Here is a 20441-nt window from a genome sequence, read left to right as displayed (position 1 = left end):
CCGACTTCTGAAAATAAGAAATAATACTGTATTCTACTGTATATTTAATATAAATTAAAAAAAAAACCAACTGATAACTTTGATGTCTATATATTATGCTACTAGAAAGAAAGATACAGTTATCAACAGACTCTTATGACCCGTTGCGGTTCCCAAAAATTAGAAATTTACTCATTACAGTAAACTACCGAATATCAAACCAACGGTATTATAATACAGTAAACGTGGCTCTAATTTGGGGCAATGATGTAAATAAAGCAGTGGTTAGCGAGGAATGTCATTATAGTAATAGGTTAATGTGGGCAGAGGTTCCCAGAGATATTAAATTTTGAACGTATACGAGTTCCAATATTTGTCTACTCTGTGAAATCCACTTATCAAAATACAGGGTTCTTAGATTAGTGTATTAAAAATATATTATGCTGTTTTAAATGCTTTTATTTATCAAACTTCTGATGCTATTGATGGGCTTTTGTTCATACACGTATAATGTTTTAGGGGCTCAAAGTGTACCCAATCACCGAAGGAAAACTGTTGGGCGGCTAAAACATTACAGATATTATGATCAATATCATTAGCATCTGTTATTCGGTACAATGTTTTTGCGAAAGTCGATATACGATATCGTTCGATGATCTGTGAGCCTCTTTATTGACATTCTTTAAAATGATATAATGTTTGTGATAATTTAAAAACATCACACATGTAAGAGTGATATGTTTTCTTCAAACAAACTTGACGATGATCTACATACGATTGATTACCACATTGTTTGTTTGTTACTAGTAATTGTCCGAGTTTGCTATTGTTTATGTTTACTTTAGTTACAATGCAGCATTGTGACCAATTGATCATACAGTCTTATGATTGAGGCAGTAACTGGCAAATAATCTTCATGTTGGTTTCCGCAATCGTATTGGTTTCCGAATTAAATTAACGATTTAACTCTATACGAGTAAGTGACGAATTATCTCGTCGTAAATGTTTGTAAGAAGTCCAGATCAATGTGTGAGGAACACTACAACGATATTTTTCTATAGTAGGTAAGCATCATAAGTTACTACGCAACGCTATAAGCGGCCGGAGGCCTTCTTAGAAGACTATATTTTTACACGTTAGGCATATTATGCGTCTATGAGTTTTAGTATGCCGCCTGGTCCATTATAGGAACCAGGGGGGATGACGGCTTAAAACACCAACGAAAGCATATTACGTGTCAAAGGCAGCTCCGTAAGGGTCGTTCAATTCGTTCATGCCAACTATTTAAAGGGGGGTGCAGGGTCGCTGTTAGCGGCTGCGTTGGGAGGCCCCACGTGAGCCCTCCCACGCGCAGATAGGCAACATAGGCTACATCCTATGGATGCCGTAGCGCACAGCAAAAAATCATTCGACCACGTGCACCCATGCAAGAGGCTATGGTCTAAAAGTTGCTTTTAAGATAAAAAATTTGGCTAAAATTGATGACACAAGTATATCTGTGAGGCACAACTTGTAACAGTTGTGTTGCCTCGAGCGGTATTATATTACGAGCGACGTAAAAGGCTCCGCTGGCTTTCACCGCCGGAGATGCGGCGAATGCCGAATGTGACAACTTCCGAATTTCGACATGAAAATAATATTTTTATCGACATTTACATAATTTCTGCTTAATTGCGGCTTTCTTACCAATAATTTATTGTTATCAAAATATTATAAGTAGGTAGGAACCTAAGGTTTTTATTTACCTATATCGTCACTACTTTTAAAAAAACTTGTATCTTCGTTTGTCAATGAAAAGAAAATTGTAGTAAGTATGTATGGAATGCATATAGACTTACTGCGTTTTAACTTTGAGGAACAGCGTGAGATACGAGATTTTTTAAAAGTAGTGACGATATAGGTAAATAAAAACCTTAGGTTCATGTAAACTACAACAGTCAATAAAATTATTGACTGCAAAACGAAATACGTATGGGCCAAGTTCTTTAAATCTCATTGCCTTTCTTATTTGTGACTATATGATAACACTATGATTAATTAAATTTGTTTTATTTTCAGATTCCAGTGACGACTAAGTTATTCTCGTGAGTATTTTACGTTTTTCATATATTACATTATCTCAACATTACGAAATGTTTCATTACTACACGATATGACATTAATACGAAAGTAAAAGTGTAATTAGACTGTCAATCCATCCGTTTGCTGTCACGATGACACAAACAAACAAGCGTTTTGTAATGATAAAGTTCATGCAGGGTTAATTGGTGGCAAGCGTGGCAAATAATATCAATATTCGCTTGTAATGAACTACGAGTGAAGAATCTATGAGCAGTTGTATAGTATTTCAATATAATTTGTCTTTACAATTTACATAATACTCGTATGTAAATTCTATAGGTACCTAGTAATGCAGTTACAGCACCTGAACGTTAATAATATACCTACTTACTTTAGTATTTGTAATTTTAACGCAGGTTTGTGTAAACGTGTACTACAATTGACGGAACTTTCTATTAAATGGTAGTTTTGATCATTAGGTACTTAAAATCATAAAATGAAAAATAAAAAGCTTTATTTGTTTAAAGACTTGTGTTCCGCTACTGGGCAACGGCAAAAAGAGAAATACAAAAAGTAGGTAACAGAAAATATTTTTTTAACTTATTTAATACCGGGATATCGCAAGGAGGATGATGTTGATGGTATTAAATACCTTATCCATGAAGAGCCGGCATCAAAAGTGTAATTTTGGGTGACATACCTACTTGAGACATCAAAACCATCAAATTCAGGTCACTTAATTCTCATATTTGTTTAACTCGGATTATTATCTTTAATCCCACAATTAAATCAAGTGCAAGTGACTTAAAATTTAGGACGAGAAGTAAAAGTCTTTCTCATAATCGCTGAGTGGGTCAACGGTCGTTAATGAACTTGGCACATTGCTCTACCGTGCACGTTTCACACTAAAAGTGAAAATTTCACACACATTAATATTTTAAAGTTGGTGAAATTGTATTTAGTCCATTAGTTTTAACTTGAGGTTGGTACCATATTCAAATATAAATTTTGCGAGTTGGTAGTTGTTACATGTATGTCTTATAAAAATATAAATTTCAACCTTTTGACCGCTACAATCTGTTAAGTAAAACAAAACTACGTGTAACTTCGTATCGGCGTCGTCGACACGAGTACACTCGATGAAAAATACTAAACGGTTAAAAGGTTAACAGGTAACACCTCTCAAAATTTGAAAAACCGTTATATTGACACGTTAAGGAATGACTACTATTCGGTCATCAAACATTCATTGCGTCACCAAACAACATAGCTGCGAAAACGTGTGAAATATAAACATTTGGCCACCGTAGAAAGTCACTTTCAGCCTATAAACCCCAGGCCGACACACGACGTCAAGAACTAAGAAGAAGAAGGTTAACTGGAAGAGATCCCTCAAAGGGATAAGTTCGCCTTTGTACTTCACATCTTAATGTATGCTTTTTTTTATGTGTTTTTGTACAATAAAGAGTTACTACTACTACTACTACTACGACGTCAATACCTACTACATAAGTCACAAGGCACAATGCTATCAGATATATCCGAACGCCGGAGGTGTTCAAAATAATGTAGACAAGCACTAAAACGTCTTGAGAACAGAAGCGTGCACAGGTATTGTGAGCACCTTGGCCGGTTCGATATATCTGATAGAGAGATTCTTTTACGACGAAAAATCGCGGCCTTAATGAGTTGACAACGAAATAAACGACACGACTACTTTCCATTCGGACAATACCCATTTATCTGTATTTATTTAAGGTTCCCGCGGTATTTTGACACCTGTCGAATTAAGACATTATCTGCCGGATAACGAAACTTACCGGATTGTATAACGTTTAAATTATATTTAAGGACTTTGATGCCGTCATCGTTTAACTTTCCGTGACTATAAACTTCTTTATCTTTAAACGGCAGCATTCATTTATGTGTTTACGTTAAAACTTTGATAAAGAGGTAGATTCTATGAGTGTATAACATAAATTTTATTTTTAAGATATAAGAAGACCTTATAATAACTTATCGCTCTTAAAGACCTTATATTAACCTATAGTTTCTTGGATTTGTTGGGATGAAAAGATTTGCAGCTACGTAAGATTTTTTTACAACACATAATTTGCTCGTTTTTTTTTTTGCGCACACTATGAGCAATGGAAATAGTTTATATTTCGGATATATTCTACTTATTATTTCATCAGAACTGTACATATTCAACATTTGATATTTCGACACCAGTTAGCATTTGTTTGTATCTTTTCTCACCGTAATAATTCTGATTACACAAAGTCTTGAAAAGTTAGCCCACAAAACCATGATAATCATGGCACTTTTATGACTATACCCACCATTCTAAGCGTTGTTTACTATTTTTATCGCTTTGATAAGAGATAACCTTCTGATATCTGAGACTGTGCAAACATTCAAGCAGACTTTGTTGGTCAATATGTATCCGTCGTGATCATCGCCAGATGATATTACATACTAGCTTTTGCCCGTGGCTTCGCTCGCATTAGAAAGAGACAAAAAGTAGCCTATGTCACTTTCCATCCCTTCAACTATCTCCACTTAGAAATCACGTCAATTCGTTGTTCTGTTTTGCCGTGAAAGACGGACAAACAAACAGACACACAAACTTTCCCGTTTATAATATTAGTATGGATGTACGTGTAATTTCTATACAGTGTTGCCAGATCTACTGATTTAGCAGTAGATCTACCTGATTTTGAAAAAATCTACTGATCTACTGCTTTTTTTGTAATTTTTCAAGAAATCTACCTGCTTTTTCCCAAATCGATATTTTTCAGTATAAACAATTGGATTGGCTTCAAATTTTTACTATACACAGTCCAACACTTTAGTCAAGGCGCGAAATTAAAATTTTCTATGGGCCAACTTTCATCCCTTCATTTCTTAAAGTTGCTGCTTTTTTCTAGTGACAGAAATCGCTTGACAGACTTTATATCTGCGATTGTTCGTAATGTAGTGGTAGCTTGGTATTAGCAATAGCGATTTAGGCGGGTGCAAGAAGTTTGATGTTTGTCTTCTAACTGGTTTAATATGTGTTCATATCAAATAATAGTACATTACGTCAGATGTCGGGAAAGAAGGGCTTACATGCTGTGTAGGTATATCCAGCTGAGTAGGATAGTGATACGAAGCCTGTAAGCCCTTTTCACGGCGAGGCATGTAATTATAGTACTTTTCTCAAACTTGCAATGATATGAAAAAAAAAAATCTCGTGATAGTTTTGATAAAACTAGGCAAAAAGAAAACTCTTCTAATTCCGCGCCAAAGTTTTTTTTAACTCTGAGGTAACTTATTAAATGGTGACATTCAGGTACATTAGTACTATTAATGTTTTTTTTCTGATTACTAAATGTCATGGTGTAGTGTCAGCATTTGACGTTTAGAAACAAATGGAGGGTGCTTTACAGGCAGGCTTTTTTTTTGCTGTAAACTGTACTATGAAATATTATCTTCACTCAGCTCACCGGACACGTAGTAGTCCCGACAACATTTCATTGCAAGTTTGAGAAAAAGTTCTTATTTGTGCAACTGCCCCATCGATACTGAATAGGAATGGAATCAATTTAATGCATCCTACACCTTATAAAACAAAGTCCCCCTTCGCGTCTGTCTATGTGTGTTCGCGATAAACTCAAAAACTACTGAACGGATTTTCATGTAGTTTTCACCTATGAATAAGTGATTCTTGGGGAAGATTTAAGCATATAATTTGTTGAGACTTTGTTTGAAATATAACGATATTTGCTAAACAAGTCGGACAAAATCCCACTGGCTGAGAGAGAGCCTTAATCGTAAACGCTGCCCAAACCGTTTGAGCTATATCATGAGCTGTATGGCGAAATAGTGTATCTCTCATAGGTTTACATAAAAGTACGCGAAAGCATATGTCTATCTTTTACGGATAACTTACTATGTATAACCATTTTTAATCCCCATGCGTATCTGGGGCGGGCCGCTAGTGTGGAATAAGTTTATCTTCGTAAAAATTGTATGGGATAAGTTTTTTCTTGATGTGTGGCCGGATTCTGATTCTTTTTTTTTCATACAAACATTTAATCATGGATAAGAAAGAAAAAAATTTTATCAAAAATGACCTTCGTATGTTTTATCCAAAACCTATCAACGCCAATCTGCATGAATTTGAAATCGCGAGAAGTCTAAAAGAGTTCCAGGACCGTGTTCGATCGTGTCACAGCATAATTTTTCTTTCATTCTTCTTCACTTAGTATCAATATTTGTAGTCTACTGCTTTTTTTCCTGATCTACTGGTTTTTTATTCATTTTTCTACTGTATACTTCAGATTCCGTCTGGCAACACTGTTTCTATACTACGCTACACCGCAAATAATATAATGAAGATGGAGAAGAACGACAGACATAAATTGCGTTTTCAATTGTTTTATGTCAATTTTTTTAATGTGGAAAATTTCAGCCGAAACTTTTTTTTATTAAATCGTGGAGCCAACTTTTGTTTCGAACATTTTGTTACTGACACTCACACACAGCTACGTAAGCGAAATCATTAGAACTTCTTGAAAATGAGTTCAATAAAACCAGAAACAAGGCCGTACAGAATTGCGGCTAAACAAAAGCTTGTAATTTCAAATGGGAATGAGTAGTAAATTGTGCCACCATTGCATCCACGTTACCATTGCAAAATGAGATTCTCAGAACTTCGTAGAGAGAAGTAAACAAATAAGGAGTGTATATATTTGTAGAACGTAGCGTAAAGTCGCTTTTTTTAAACACAAACTCTATTTTCAAAAATCTCTCAAAATCTCTTTAAGCCACTTGGGGGTAATTAAATAAGTTTTTTTGCAAAAATTTCATTTTTGGCACAAGCTTTTATCGCCGACTGTACCTTTCTTTCAACAGTCATCTACTGCTCTCCGAGACGTTTCTAAAAACCCCTTACTGGATGGGGTACGACGTTTCATGACAGAGTTCCTATGACCACCTTTCTGCTCCATCATCAGATCAGCTTCATGATACCGTAATATTGCATTGTCATGTGATTTACATAGGCGTGCAAAATTTCAGCTCAATCGGAAACCGGGAAGTGGGTCAAATTTAGCTTCTACGTTTTGACGCACACTAACGTACTAACAAGGCAAGCTGAATAGAAGCTTGTAAAAAATACACGACTAAATATGCAAGTTAAAGATGTGTCGCTCAGTAACAGATGAACTTGGTTTTGAATTTAGTTAATTATCCGGAAAATATTGTTTAGTTAATTACCCGATTTTCAATTTTTATTGTTTAGGTACGTTTCTTTATGTACCTAAAATTACAGAGTACAGTCGCATATATTTTAACTTTGTATGTGCACGCAAGTACCTACAAGCTTACTTTTGAATATAGAGGGCAGCGAAAACTGAAATAGAACTGTTCCTGCTTGCTATCTCACGAAGAAAATTTGATTTATAGTTTTTCTTGATAAGTCCTGTGGTATCTTGTATATTGGTATGTTTTTAATAATTGCTTGTCATTAGGTAACTCCCTGTGTCAGCAATTCAATGGTTGTATAAACAGATTTTTTTTGTAGCGTACTATACAAAAATAAACGCGTGTTGTATGCAGTTGAACACTCTTTATTAATTGCTATCTCTGCGCTAACATGTAAAGAGATGTAAATCCTCGCTTAGCGCGTGATTCCACTCCAATGAATTCACTTTTACTATTTAGCATTCGTGGTATGTGGTGAAAACAATTGATTTGTATGTATGATGCCGGCCACTTTCCTCCTGACCTTAGGTTAAATCCTGTTTGTTTAGTATATTGCCTTTCCTTTTGGCTGTGCTTTTGGCGTCCGTCTTTTCTCTACTTTGAAAGCGTTTTTGTTCGCGTTTGAGACGTAATGATGTATTGTTTTGGATTGTGACGTCATGCCCTTTATTTAAGAAAGCTTAATCGTTTTCTAAATATTGTTGCAAACACACATATGCCAATACTCGTACACTTTAACCCCCGGCGCATAAACGACGTGTCTGTCTGTTTGTCTATGTGTGTGTCTGTCTGTATGGGTGAGTCGTAGCTCCCGAACGGATGGTTACCGATTTGGTTTTTTTTGAAAGCTGAATTAGTTGGGAGTGTTCTTCTTAGACATGTTTGGTGAAAATCCGTCCACTATGTCGGTTTTTTTTTTTTTCAAAATTAAAATTTTGTGGTTATAGGACGCGTTTACATACATACATACAATCACGCCTGTATCCCATAAAGGGGTATGCAGAGCTCATACAACTACTAAATCTTCAGTGCCACTCTTGGCAAATAAGGGGTTGAAAGAAAACGAAACTGTGACATTGCAGTGACAGGTTGCCAGCCTCTCGCCTACGCCACAATTAACCCATATCCCTTAGTCGCCTTCTACGACACCCACGGGAAGAAAGGGGGTGGTGAAATTCTTAAACCGTCACCACATAGGCAATGATTTGTATTTATGACTGCAGTCTAGTTAAGCCTTGCTTGATTTATCAGAAAATTGCTTCCTTCTTGTCACGTCTCTTCAAAATATACTTGTCTCGTTTATAATGCGGTCACTGTGCTAAAAAAATAATCAGATGCCTCAAATATTCAGTCCCTTGTCTTTTTATCCAGGTTACAAAGATGGTGGCTATCTCAGCAATAATCTTTGCGCAGTACAATTCTTGACACCGTCTAGTTAGACTACTACGTCTTTCGTAATCTTTGATGCAACGGTATAAGGTTTACTTATGGTCAGATTCTTAGTGTTATAGTACATTGAGATCATCTCTCAATCGCTAACAGAGCAACCATCAAGTTGTTAGAGAGAAACTAGAATAAAGATGCTCTGATTATTTATGATTGTCACCTTGAGGTCACGTATACTGGTTTATTTAAATCTATGTTCTACTTATCTGGTGCCTCATCAAATTCACGATGAGAAGATTCTATATCTGTTTGAGTTTTACTTTCTTTGCCATACTTGTATAGTTTATGTTTTATTGTAATGATCTTTTGTTATTAAGATTAAAGATTTCACGAATATCGCACTTTGATTTAGGCCTGAGAGAAATATTGTTGTATTGTATGTTGATGTTTAGATTTGTTTGTTTTTTACATTTTATAACAACTAACTCACGCGTTCTAATACTTGTTCTGTTATATTAAGGTCCTATATTATCTTAGGTATATCTTCAACAAGTCTAAAGTAAAAGTTTATAAAATAGACTAAGACTTTTCTAGGTGTTGTAATAAAACCTGTAGCCATTTATATCGACTTAAGTGCTCTTATCAGGAATCTGTGGCGATATAGCAAACCATAAAGAAAATAGTTAAACTATGTGGCAGGTATACTAGATAAGGTTTATACGTAGTTCCAGGTTCTGATAGTACTTAGATAAGACGTAAATACCTAAGTACTAACAGGGTAAAATCAACTTTAGCCGCTACTCTCTCTTAAACTACTTGACTAACTTACCAGTTACAGAGAGGCTTTGACAAGCCATTATTTTGCCCAGCGTATCAGAATTAAATACTATCCATAATTCCATAAGAGCAACGCGACCAGCCTTCTTGTTTTTGCACAAATAAATTCATTGCTTTAATATAATACTTTTAAATTATTATTTATTTTTTATTTATTTATTTATTTATTTATTTATTTATACAACCTCTATTATCAAAAATCGTGATCGGAACTATTTTCGAGTTTTCATGGAGCAAAACTTTAACACTACTATTATCCACTTGTTTTTGGCCGTATCGAATAAATTCATTGCTTATTGGACAAAAGTAGGTAGCAGGTTGTAACGTAGATATGAAAATGTCCTCAAAATTAGGCTAAGTATATGCATACAAAATATCTGAGCCGTGTTCGGAACAGTCAACATTTTAACAGTAAAACCTGATACGCTTTTTTCCACTTACCGACTGGCCGTCTAAACTAGTTCTTTTAAAAACAGTACAATCGCGCGCGGAACTGTTACACGCACGGAAATATCGATTTCATTAGTAGCCGCAAACGAGTTTGACGCTCGTCAAACTTTTTTGCCATTTAAATGTAAGCGTTTTCAACAGTACTTAAAATTGATATTTGCAATTTTTTCACTCTCGACCGTCCGTCCGTCAAGTGAACAATCATGTCATAACCTATGGTCGCGATTTGATATCCCACTTTCGTGTTTATTGTCAGTTGACGTGTGCAGTTTTTAGATTTTTGTTGAATTTCCTGTAATTAATTGGCAATGAATTTAACAACAGTTTAATTTTACATGCACTTTGCATTTGTGATTTACTTTTGTCCGATTCTCATTGTTTCACGTTACGCTAACGTTTTATTTTCCGTCATAAAGATGTATGTTTGATTTCTTCGTTGTGGCGCATTCCAATAATTAAAGCTGACGTGAAATTGATTCGTTTAGCTTCGATTGCTTTAATAATGAGAGCTAAAGAATTAAAATTATGCGTTCTAATAATGTTCTTAGCAAGCAAAGCGATTGCTGTCGAGTGTCGCTGTAATGAGTTGATGAATCAGTTCTGAGGACAGATAGTAATATGTGTTTTATTTTAATACTTAGGACTTAGGTACGTTATATACGTTATCCATATCATATACGGACAAATATAACGCTTGATCATTAAAAGATGACCATATTTTGGTTTATATTAACATGTCAGTATGTTGTAATACAATACACAATAGGCACATAATACAATTTTCTTTATTGCACATGCACAATTGCACGTGAGGTGTGAGTTTACAATAAATGTACACAAAAATAAACACAAACAAACAATTGGACATGAATAACAACAAACAATTTGATACAGGCACATTTAGGCTGCCTACAGTCTTTTACTAGTCGGTTGTGTGAATTACATCAAATTTTATTTCAAAAAGTGTTCTCTAGAAATGCAGAAAAAGCACTAGTTAGTTCAATACAAGTTAACAACGATTTTGTTAGACTCTCCGGTTCAAATGTTATTATAAATGTCAAACATAGTTGATATTATATTGGTAATCGTTGATATTTTAAGGGATATCAAAATGGTTGCCAACTTATCTTATAGCCTGGTAATAAGTAACTTTTGTGTGGGACGGTACCTTTAACCTCGGACAGGTAGGTGTGCCGGAACGCTAATGGTGGGATTCGATTCCTGATCGCGTGCCTTTCTTTTTTTATCCTTTTTTGCTCTTTGTTGTTGCTTTAATCTTAAAGTTTTTACTGTTGGGATTCCTTCTTTGAGATTAGGTGTGATGTAAGGAATAATAATAATAATAATAAATACTGGGGACACCTTACACAGATCAACTTAGCCCCAAACTAAGCAAAGCTTGTACTACGGGTGCTAAGCGACGATATACATACTTAAATAGATAAATACATACTTATATACATAGAAAACATCCATGACTCAGGAACAAATATCTGTGTTCATCACACAAATAAATGCCCTTACCGGGATTCGAACCCGGGACCGCGGCTTAGCAGGCAGGGTCACTACCGACTGAGCCAGACCGGTCGTCATGTTAATGTAATTTTTTGGGTAAATTGAATTATTATCCGACCGGATGCCGGTTCTTAGTGTATAAAAGTGTCGGATTGTCATTAATAGTTATACTGTTATGATTTTTTTTTAATTTTTTGTTACTTACTGTACAAGCTATGTTTAGAATGGGGTTAGTAGATCTGTGTTAAGTATCATTTACTATTTATTTCTTAGGTTATGATTTTTTTACTAATAAATATACTCAGTGTAAGCCAGGCATTTCAAATTATTATTTAGATAAATATGTTTATTTAAAATATTATAAGAGATGGATCAGAACTCCTCTCTCGTTCATACAATCCAATAATTTACTTTAAAAAATAGAAACAAAAAAATTAAAAAGGAATCAATTCATCGTCCGATTTGTCAAGCACTTGGCCGACTTACGGTATCGAGTCGCCAATTACTTCGAATCGATTCTTCCGGAAAATCGATGTAAGCGGTTGTGTAATGTAGTGCAATGCCATAAATGCCCATTGTGTACCGAACGACGAGTCGAGAACTGGAAGAGACCAGCCTGATGGTGAGTTTTGTTTTTGGTAGATATTCGCGACATCTACATCATCATCATAACTTAAAAACTTACCCCCTTATTCATAAACGTACACTAAAGTTATCAAGCCGATGAAGTTCGTTTGTCCCTTTCCGATGTATTGGTGTGATAGAAAGGGACAAACGAATTTTATCGGCTTGATAACTTTAGTGTACGTTTATGAATAAGGGGGTTAGTGTATATCGGTGGTCTAACTCCCAGTAATTTCTTTCTTTGCCCGTCTCGATGTATTCTTTTTCACTTAACTGAGATATGTGTTATCTCTCGTCTATTCCCATTGTATCTTTCAGAATCCTTGAAAGTTTCGCAATACCTACAGTACTGAGGTATTTTTACCTTTCATTGATTATTTCAACTGTATTGGTTCACTGAAACTCGACTGAACAGCTCTCAAGTACCGATTGAAACAACCTCTCCTGACCACCGTAAAACCACAAAAATTATACAATCGTTAACGTCTTTATCACCGTTGATGTTGGGTTTATATTTGCTTGTTTAATGTCTACAAGTTATGGTATTGCTTCGATGGGTTCTGATGATTGGTGAACCGTACTCGGGTGCTTCGGTATTTGAAACCCGTTGTTCATAAACGTATCGAGTGAAGTTTTTAGTTTTACGACTAATAGGTGACAGGAAAAGGTTCTGTTTTGAAGATTGTGCTTATTAGAAATTATGATAAGAATTTGAATCGAATTGGATCCAATGTCAATATTAACATTAACATGTATTACAACTTGGGCACCATTGCTGTGTGCGGACAAGCTGTCTCTTCGTTTACATATTGATCTAAGGCCCGATGAAAACGCCAAAAACGGGTTGCAATACAACTGCAACCATAGATTTACAGATATTAAGCTAGATTGAGTTGTTAGGCCAAAAAGTGTGTCCACATGAGAGGTTAAAGTGGGCTGGTGTCCCTCTCGCACTTATTGCCACTATCAAAATCATTTGAATGACGTCATCACTGTCATAATTTGGGGATACCATTCAATATTCAAAGTTACTACCAAATCTACTAATACCCAATTAAAAGTTTTTTTTAATTACGCAAATCTTTGGTTTTATGGCTTCATAATAATGACTTACCAATTCGTTACAAGGTATTAATACCCTTGCCTCGATATAATACAAAAATAATTTAAGAAGTTTAGAAACTTAGTTATCATACAGGTAAACCCATATAACCATAATCGGTCGCCGTTCCTACGCAAATCCTCCTATTTTGTGTACACACAGGTCTTCGGGTCTCAATGCTTAGTCGCAGTACGGTCGACGTTTAGTCGCGGCGACCCAAATGGGGACGATTGGTAACAGGCACAAATGGTCACAAAAGTGACAGAAGTGTGCACTACGCGTGCACACATTGTTACCGTTTGGCGACTACTTTCCCAAAATCATTCGTTCATTTCATTCTTTTCAAATGGCGACTGTCAGAGACGTCAAAGTAAAAAAGAAATAAAATCATTTGACATTAAAATGTAATGGCGTAAGAATTTGTTAAAGATAAATATTGTTTGCATTTGTAATATAATGTGGGCTAATTACCATGGCCAATTAAATTGCTCGAGTGATTTCATAAAATAAGTGTAAATTTATCAACGCGCCATCAATTTACCTCAGTTTAACCAGTAATAATATTATTGACTACTCGGTGTTTGCGTGTTATGTATATTGATTGGTGAAGTTTTAGTGCTCCGGTGCATATACTATACTGAAATAATAAAAATAATGCCTAGAAAACCAATAAAGTTGTTAAAATATGGATTAAGACGGTAATATTCCATGTAAAAACAGTCGCCAAACGGTCACCAAACGGTCGACAAACGGTCGCAAAATGGTCGCAGCGTACACGCGTGACCGAAAGCAGTGAATATTTATTGGATTTTCAAAATGGCTAATGTATTCATTTTTTCCAGGTATCCTCAAACTTTATAAACAATTAAATATGCCGTCGTACTCAGTTGTCCTCACTAAAGAAGATTAAAAAAAAATTGTAACGTGCGTATCGAGCTGCTGGGTTGTAAAGGATCGGGGATCATATTATTATGGTCTTCTATAGAGCAACTAGTATTTTGCGGCATTTCACAATTGACACTTGTTGAAGTAGTCTTCATTAATATTACTATCAACATTCATTTCAGCGATCTGTACTTCTTTTGTCAAGATTTTTGTATAGCACTTATCTACATCTACAAATTTGTAATGTTAAAGAAACATAAATAAAACGTAGTAGAGTAAATAATGTGTTTTTTTTTGTAACCCAAACAAAATACTTGTAGATACGAGTGCGGAAAAGAGGAAAATCGATACGAGTAGCGATAAATTAATACACGATCGAAGGGAGTGTTTTAAATCGACACGAGTTATGAATGTCCTTTTCGCACGTGTATCGTACGACGATTTTCAGTACCTAAATCTAAGCTAAGAGTTTCGACCAGACAAGAAATGAATCATTGCTTGATTTGCTCGCACTACTGCGTTAAAAAAGCAGCATCTGTACTGAAAAAAACTATCATTGCGCAACAGAAATTCTATTAATATCACAGTAAATAGGTACTCTATTTCATTTGATTCCTACTTTTATTGTGTAAAGCAACACTACACTTCATTTTTATCAATAAGAATTAAAAATTATATATTTAATACATTAAGTAACTATAAAGTGCTTATCTATTTGTATTATCATTCTGCACTTTTCTTAACTTTCCCACATTTCTATAAAATGTCGAAGAGTGCTTAAATGGTCGTCGTCGTTTATTATTATTTAATTCGCTCATATTTAAATAATTCAAAGCAACCAGTCCACAACTTCACAAGACAGTTTGAGAAACCTTCGTATTTCAGATTGTCATTTGCGGATACAGTGGTTTAGGAGCAGTTCGGTAATCAGACCTACACATGTGTGTACAAATTCTGTCAATGTCACTGTCAGAAACCGTTCTGACAGTGACAATGACAGCCACAAATTCGTCCACATGTTGTTACCGTTGTGTGCAAACGTCGACTAATAAAGTGTCGTTAAAAGTCATTCTGACAGTGACATTGACAGCCACAAATTCGTACACATTTTGTTACCGTAACGAGTGCACACGACGACTACATTTTGTTATTGTATCAATACGGTCGCATTGTTTGCACGACGTTACCACGCGTTATGTCACATTTGACAGTTAGTTACTGATTTGAAGATTTTGCGACTGAAATGGTTGTATGGGAAGATACTACTACTATCACTACACCAGCCTCAACTTTGACCCTCTCATGTGGACACACTTTTGCTAGTCTGACAAGAACGCCTTTCTGCACTGGTGATAAGATTCAATTTAGTATGGCAAAAAAAGTGTGAGCTCAGTCCCTATTCAAAGTCCATGAATGCAACTTATATGAGAACTGCATGCCGAATAAAACATCTTCCTGTGATCTGGTACAGTCAACCAATCAGAATCCTAGGCCACTGTAGAACCCTTCCACAGTAAAAGTCAAACTGACTTCTATAGCAAATAGCAAGCACGGTTCTAAAAAAAAGGTTCTAAAAGCAGGGTTCTAGAGTGGCCTAGGATTCTAATTGGTTGACTGTACATGATGATGATGCTTCTCTTTTTTACATGCTTGTAATAAATATTATATGGAGTTTGTTCCACAGCTGACCTCTGGCAAGAGAAAATTTTCTCAAATCGCAGTTTCATGTTTTTTTTTCATTAGATAAAGGAAATCGAATTGGATACGTACCTTCTACTACATAATTCTAATACCGTACTAGGCTTGAATAAAACATTGCCGTCGTCTTGTTGTACGATAGCCAAGTCCATTATTAACAAGGTTAAGAGCGGAATCTCATACAATTAAGTCTATTGACACGGGCCAAGGTGGATTAAACGGGTTATCGCGAGATAAGATACTGTGATGCCCTTAACTAGCACTGCACTGTAATGTAATAGATAGATAGATAGAATACTCTTTATTGGCACACCTCAGCAAAAGATACAGTGGAGACAAATAATTATAAATAGAGGCAGACAACAGGCGGTCTTATCGCTAAAGAGCGATCTCTACCAGACAACCTTTGGGTAGCGGAAATAACAAACATAATCAAAACCAATGTACCTTCATTTTAAGTTCTTTTTTCTTCGTAACATACTTATATGTGTAACTAGATTAAGATATTTTTAGCATATCTTGGAACTTTACAGGTTAGCAGGTACCTACTTAAACCTCGCTCTTCCAAGATGTCAAAAGTCTACACTTTTGACATCTTATTAGTCTACCAAACTAAACAACAGATGTTTGAACAAAACGAAAATTGTGTTTCAAGCATTTCTCTCAAGACATTTTTTTGAGCATTGATTTCCTTGCTGTGTCGGTATTTATCATGCACTATTAAATCACAAAAAAATATTAACTACATATCTACCTAACCTACAGTACCTACTGAGCTGGCATGCACTCCAAAGCCTACCTAACAGCAGCGGCTGGTCCATATAAGCCGATTCCCACCGGCTTGCCTAAAATTGATTACTAATAGTTAAGTACCTAATGTTAAGGTAGGTTTCTTTTTGCTCAGTGTTGCCTAGCAGAAATTTTCACCAGCCGCCAGTGCTACCTAAATACTGAGCTACCTTGCTAAGTCATGTCTTAATTGCTCAACATGTACAATTAAAAAACAAATTATCTCCACGTATAAAACAAGTTGCGCGGATGTAAACCTCTCTCTAAACAGTCCAAGTACCTAAATGTACCTATAATTCGCACATCCGGCCGCACAGGCTTTCGCCAGTCAGGGGTCAAGTGTAGAAAATGGCCATGCCGTCCATTTCACCGCTTAACTCGTTAACTTGGTACTTGTATTGAAGGGATAATAGCTGGGAGCGGTTTCAATTTACTTCACTATGATAATATGGATTGTTTTGAACGGAAGTTGTTAAATAAGTAGCAGACACTGGTAGACCTCTGTCAAACTTGATTTTTGACCCCCGACGCAAAAACGACGGGCTGTTATAAGTTTGACGTGACTGTCTGTCTGTTTGTTTGTTTGTCTGTGTGTGTATGTGGCATCGTTGCTCCCGAACGGTTGCACCGATTTCGATTTAGTTTTTTTTGAAAGCTGAATTAGTTACAGACATTATCTCATATTGATTTATATAAACGTTAACTCCGTAGCATTGAATTTACCTATAGCCATATTCTATTCTGTACAAAACAGTATGTGGAAATTGTTTCGTTAAAATTAAGTCTGCTGATTATGAACTTAAGAACTGCTGAAGTAGAACAAAACTACTCGTATCATTCTCTCATCAGAAAATCAGACACGTGTCCATGAAAATGTGTATTAAGTGTATCAGATTCATTTAGAGTAGGTACAGTGAGTTGCAAAAGTTCTTGGCGAATTTATCAATGAATTCATTCATAACTTCTCCATGTGATTTCGCAGCTCACTGTACCTATTCTTGAAGATTCGTATATTGCAGCATGGTTAAGTACGTGCGACTTTCGTTCCGGAGGTCGCGGGTTCGAACCCCCGCTCGCACCAATGAGTTTTTCGGAATTTATGTGCAAAATGTCATTTGATATTTGCCAGTCGCTTTCCGGTGAAAGAAAACATCTTGAGGAAACTGGACTAATTCCAATAAAGTCGTAAACTTGACTTTATTGGAATTAGTCCCTTCCTCAAGGTTAGAAGGTCAGATGGCAGTCTATTTTCTAAAAACTAGTGCCTGCGCCAAATCTTAGGATTGTCAAAGCGGACCCCAGGCTCCCATGAGCCGTGGCAAAATGCCGGGATAACGCAAGGAGGATGATGGTTTAAGGAAGCTGAGAATTTTTATTTTATAGTAATTTTATATTACTATCATTTCCTGTTTTCCAACGATAATAAATGAACGGCAGTTACAAGCCGCAGTTGCTCTCAGGGATGTAAGAAAGCTGAGTTGCATACTAATTTTATAGTTGGTATTAACACCCTCACCTCTTAGTGATGTGATGTGAATAAAGTCGAGTAGCGAGGTCGGATAGGTCGGAGACGGGCAACTCCATATTTCCGGCCGAGGTTTATGTTTAGAGTGCTTTTCTCAAACATGGTATTAAATAAATACTGGAAACGTAAATAGAATAGAATAGAATATTTATTTATTGGTGAACACAGGGTGGCTAGCCGAATGGCACAATCGCTCACGAAACGCTCACGAAACGAAGCGCTAGTAGATATCTATCTCTATCGCGCTTGCGTATTAGCGTATGCGTATTAGCCAGCGGCGTATCGCTTTCGTTTGGCGTCGGAGAAATGCCATTCGGCTACGGGGCCAGGCAAGACAAACACATCATAAAGATCATAACAAAAACAAAAACGAATGAAGTGCCACGAGTTGGCCTCATCTCAGCGTCAATACACTCTGGAAAAAAATAAGTATTCTTAGATTATAACCTAACCACAAAATTAAAATTTTAAAAAAAACCCCGACCGCGACATAGTAGACCGATTTTCATGAAACACGGCTAAGAATACTCACTCAGCTCAAGCAGCAGACAAAAAAAAATCTTAAAGCACATGAACATGGATTTCCGCAAAGTAACGCCTGATTCCATCGATTAAATCTAAATCGGTTCATCCGTTCGGGAGCTACGATGCCACAGACAGACACACACACACAGACAGACAGACAGACAAACAGACAGACAGACACGTCAAACTTATAACACCCCGTCGTTTTTGCGTCGGGGGTTAAAAAGAGAGACATAGTACACGAAAGTTTTGGCATTTAAAAATTACAGAAGATGAGCATGATCACAGATATTTGGTAATAAAATAAACTCATTTGTTCTGTTATTTCACAAATACCTATTTATTACCAGTAGTTTCATTAAAAGTACTGGAGTAGAGTATATTATGTTCAGCAATGGAGATTCGTACAATGTAAAACCACCGACCGGTCTGGAATAGCGCATAGTAACCCTGCCTGCTACGCTGCGGTCCCGGATTCGAATCCCGGTAAGGGCATTTATATGTGTGATGAACACAGAGATTTGTTCCTGAGTCATGGATGTTTTCTATGTATATATTGTATATTATATATATCGTTGTCTGAGTACCCACAACAGAAGCCTTCTTGAGCTTACCGTGGACTCAGTCAATCTGTGTAAGAATGTCCTATTTATTTGGTTATTTATTTTTAAAGGAACCAATACTTTCTACGACTCTTCTCTTCCCGCGCAGACTTAAAACCAAAGTAATGTGCGCGTAACACAACACGAATATAATTAAACCACACAAATTACACGAGCAAAAAAATCTGCAACACTAGAAACATGCCCATCATCTCATTCACACCGAACATGCAAATGTAATCCAGTTAGTCTCCATCTAACTATTACATACAAACTTTCGCTCACACATCCAATATAAGTTGACCTCACAGCAGTACTATATCCTTTAATGTCTGTATGTATCACAAGTGGCTTGTTAGTCTGGTTTCTTTTAAGTGTAAGTTGAGTCATTCTGTTTCTCTGGTTACATTTGTTTGCTAAGTATTGTGTAGGAATTTATAGGTACTGAACATTGTTCGATGTAGAGATAGTAACTTTTATTTATATCGATATACATACATATTTGACAACCGGTCTGGCGCAGTCGGTAGTGACCCTGCCTGCCACGCCGCGGTCCCGGGTTCGAATCCCGGTAAGGGCATTTATTTGTGTGATGAGCACTGATATTTGTTCCTGAGTCATGGATGTTTTCTATTTATTTATATATTATATATTTCGTTGTCTGAGTACCCACAAAACAAGCCTTCTTGAGCTTACCGTGGGCCTCAGTCAATCTGTGTAAGAATGTCCTATAATATTTATTTATTTATTTATTTATATATACAATCACGCCTGTATCCCATGAAGGGGAAGGCAGAGCACATGAAACTACTCAAGTTTCAGTGCTACTCTTGGCAAATAAGGGGTTGAAAGAAAACGAAACTGTGACTGCAGTGACAGGTTGCTAAGCCTCTCGCCTACATCACAATTTAACACAGTCGCCTTCTACGACACCCGGGAAGAAAGGGGGTGGTGAAATTCTTAAGCCGTCACCACACGGGCTATCGATATATCATAAAATGTATCTGTAGCATCGTTACGTATTTACTCAATACTAGTCTGTATGTTTAGGTAGTTAAATAAATGTAAATAAAATCTCGATTCCTCTCGATTTCTTTCAACCCCTTTTTGCCAAGAGTGGCACTGAAACTTAGTAGTTCATGTGCTCTGCCTACCCCTTTATGGGATACAGGCGTGATTATATGTATATGTATGTGTAAATAAAATCTACCCA

General features: G+C 36.2%; 1 protein-coding gene across 4 annotated transcripts in view; it reads left to right on the top strand.

Annotated features, from left to right (window-relative positions):
* LOC125236438 overlaps positions 1 to 20441 on the top strand; it is a 141176-nt gene that overhangs the window by 26363 nt on the left and 94372 nt on the right. For all 4 annotated transcript variants that reach the window (XM_048143245.1, XM_048143244.1, XM_048143243.1 and 1 more), the window contains exon 2: positions 2038 to 2063. The gene's annotated coding sequence lies outside the window, so the exon portion shown is untranslated. The remainder of the gene's footprint in view (positions 1 to 2037; positions 2064 to 20441) is intronic.

This window comes from Leguminivora glycinivorella, chromosome 19 (genome assembly GCF_023078275.1).
Source record: "Leguminivora glycinivorella isolate SPB_JAAS2020 chromosome 19, LegGlyc_1.1, whole genome shotgun sequence".
NCBI classification, from domain to species: Eukaryota; Metazoa; Arthropoda; class Insecta; order Lepidoptera; family Tortricidae; genus Leguminivora; species Leguminivora glycinivorella.
Note: the sequence above shows the minus strand (reverse complement) of the source record. Positions and strands in the feature narration are given on the sequence as shown.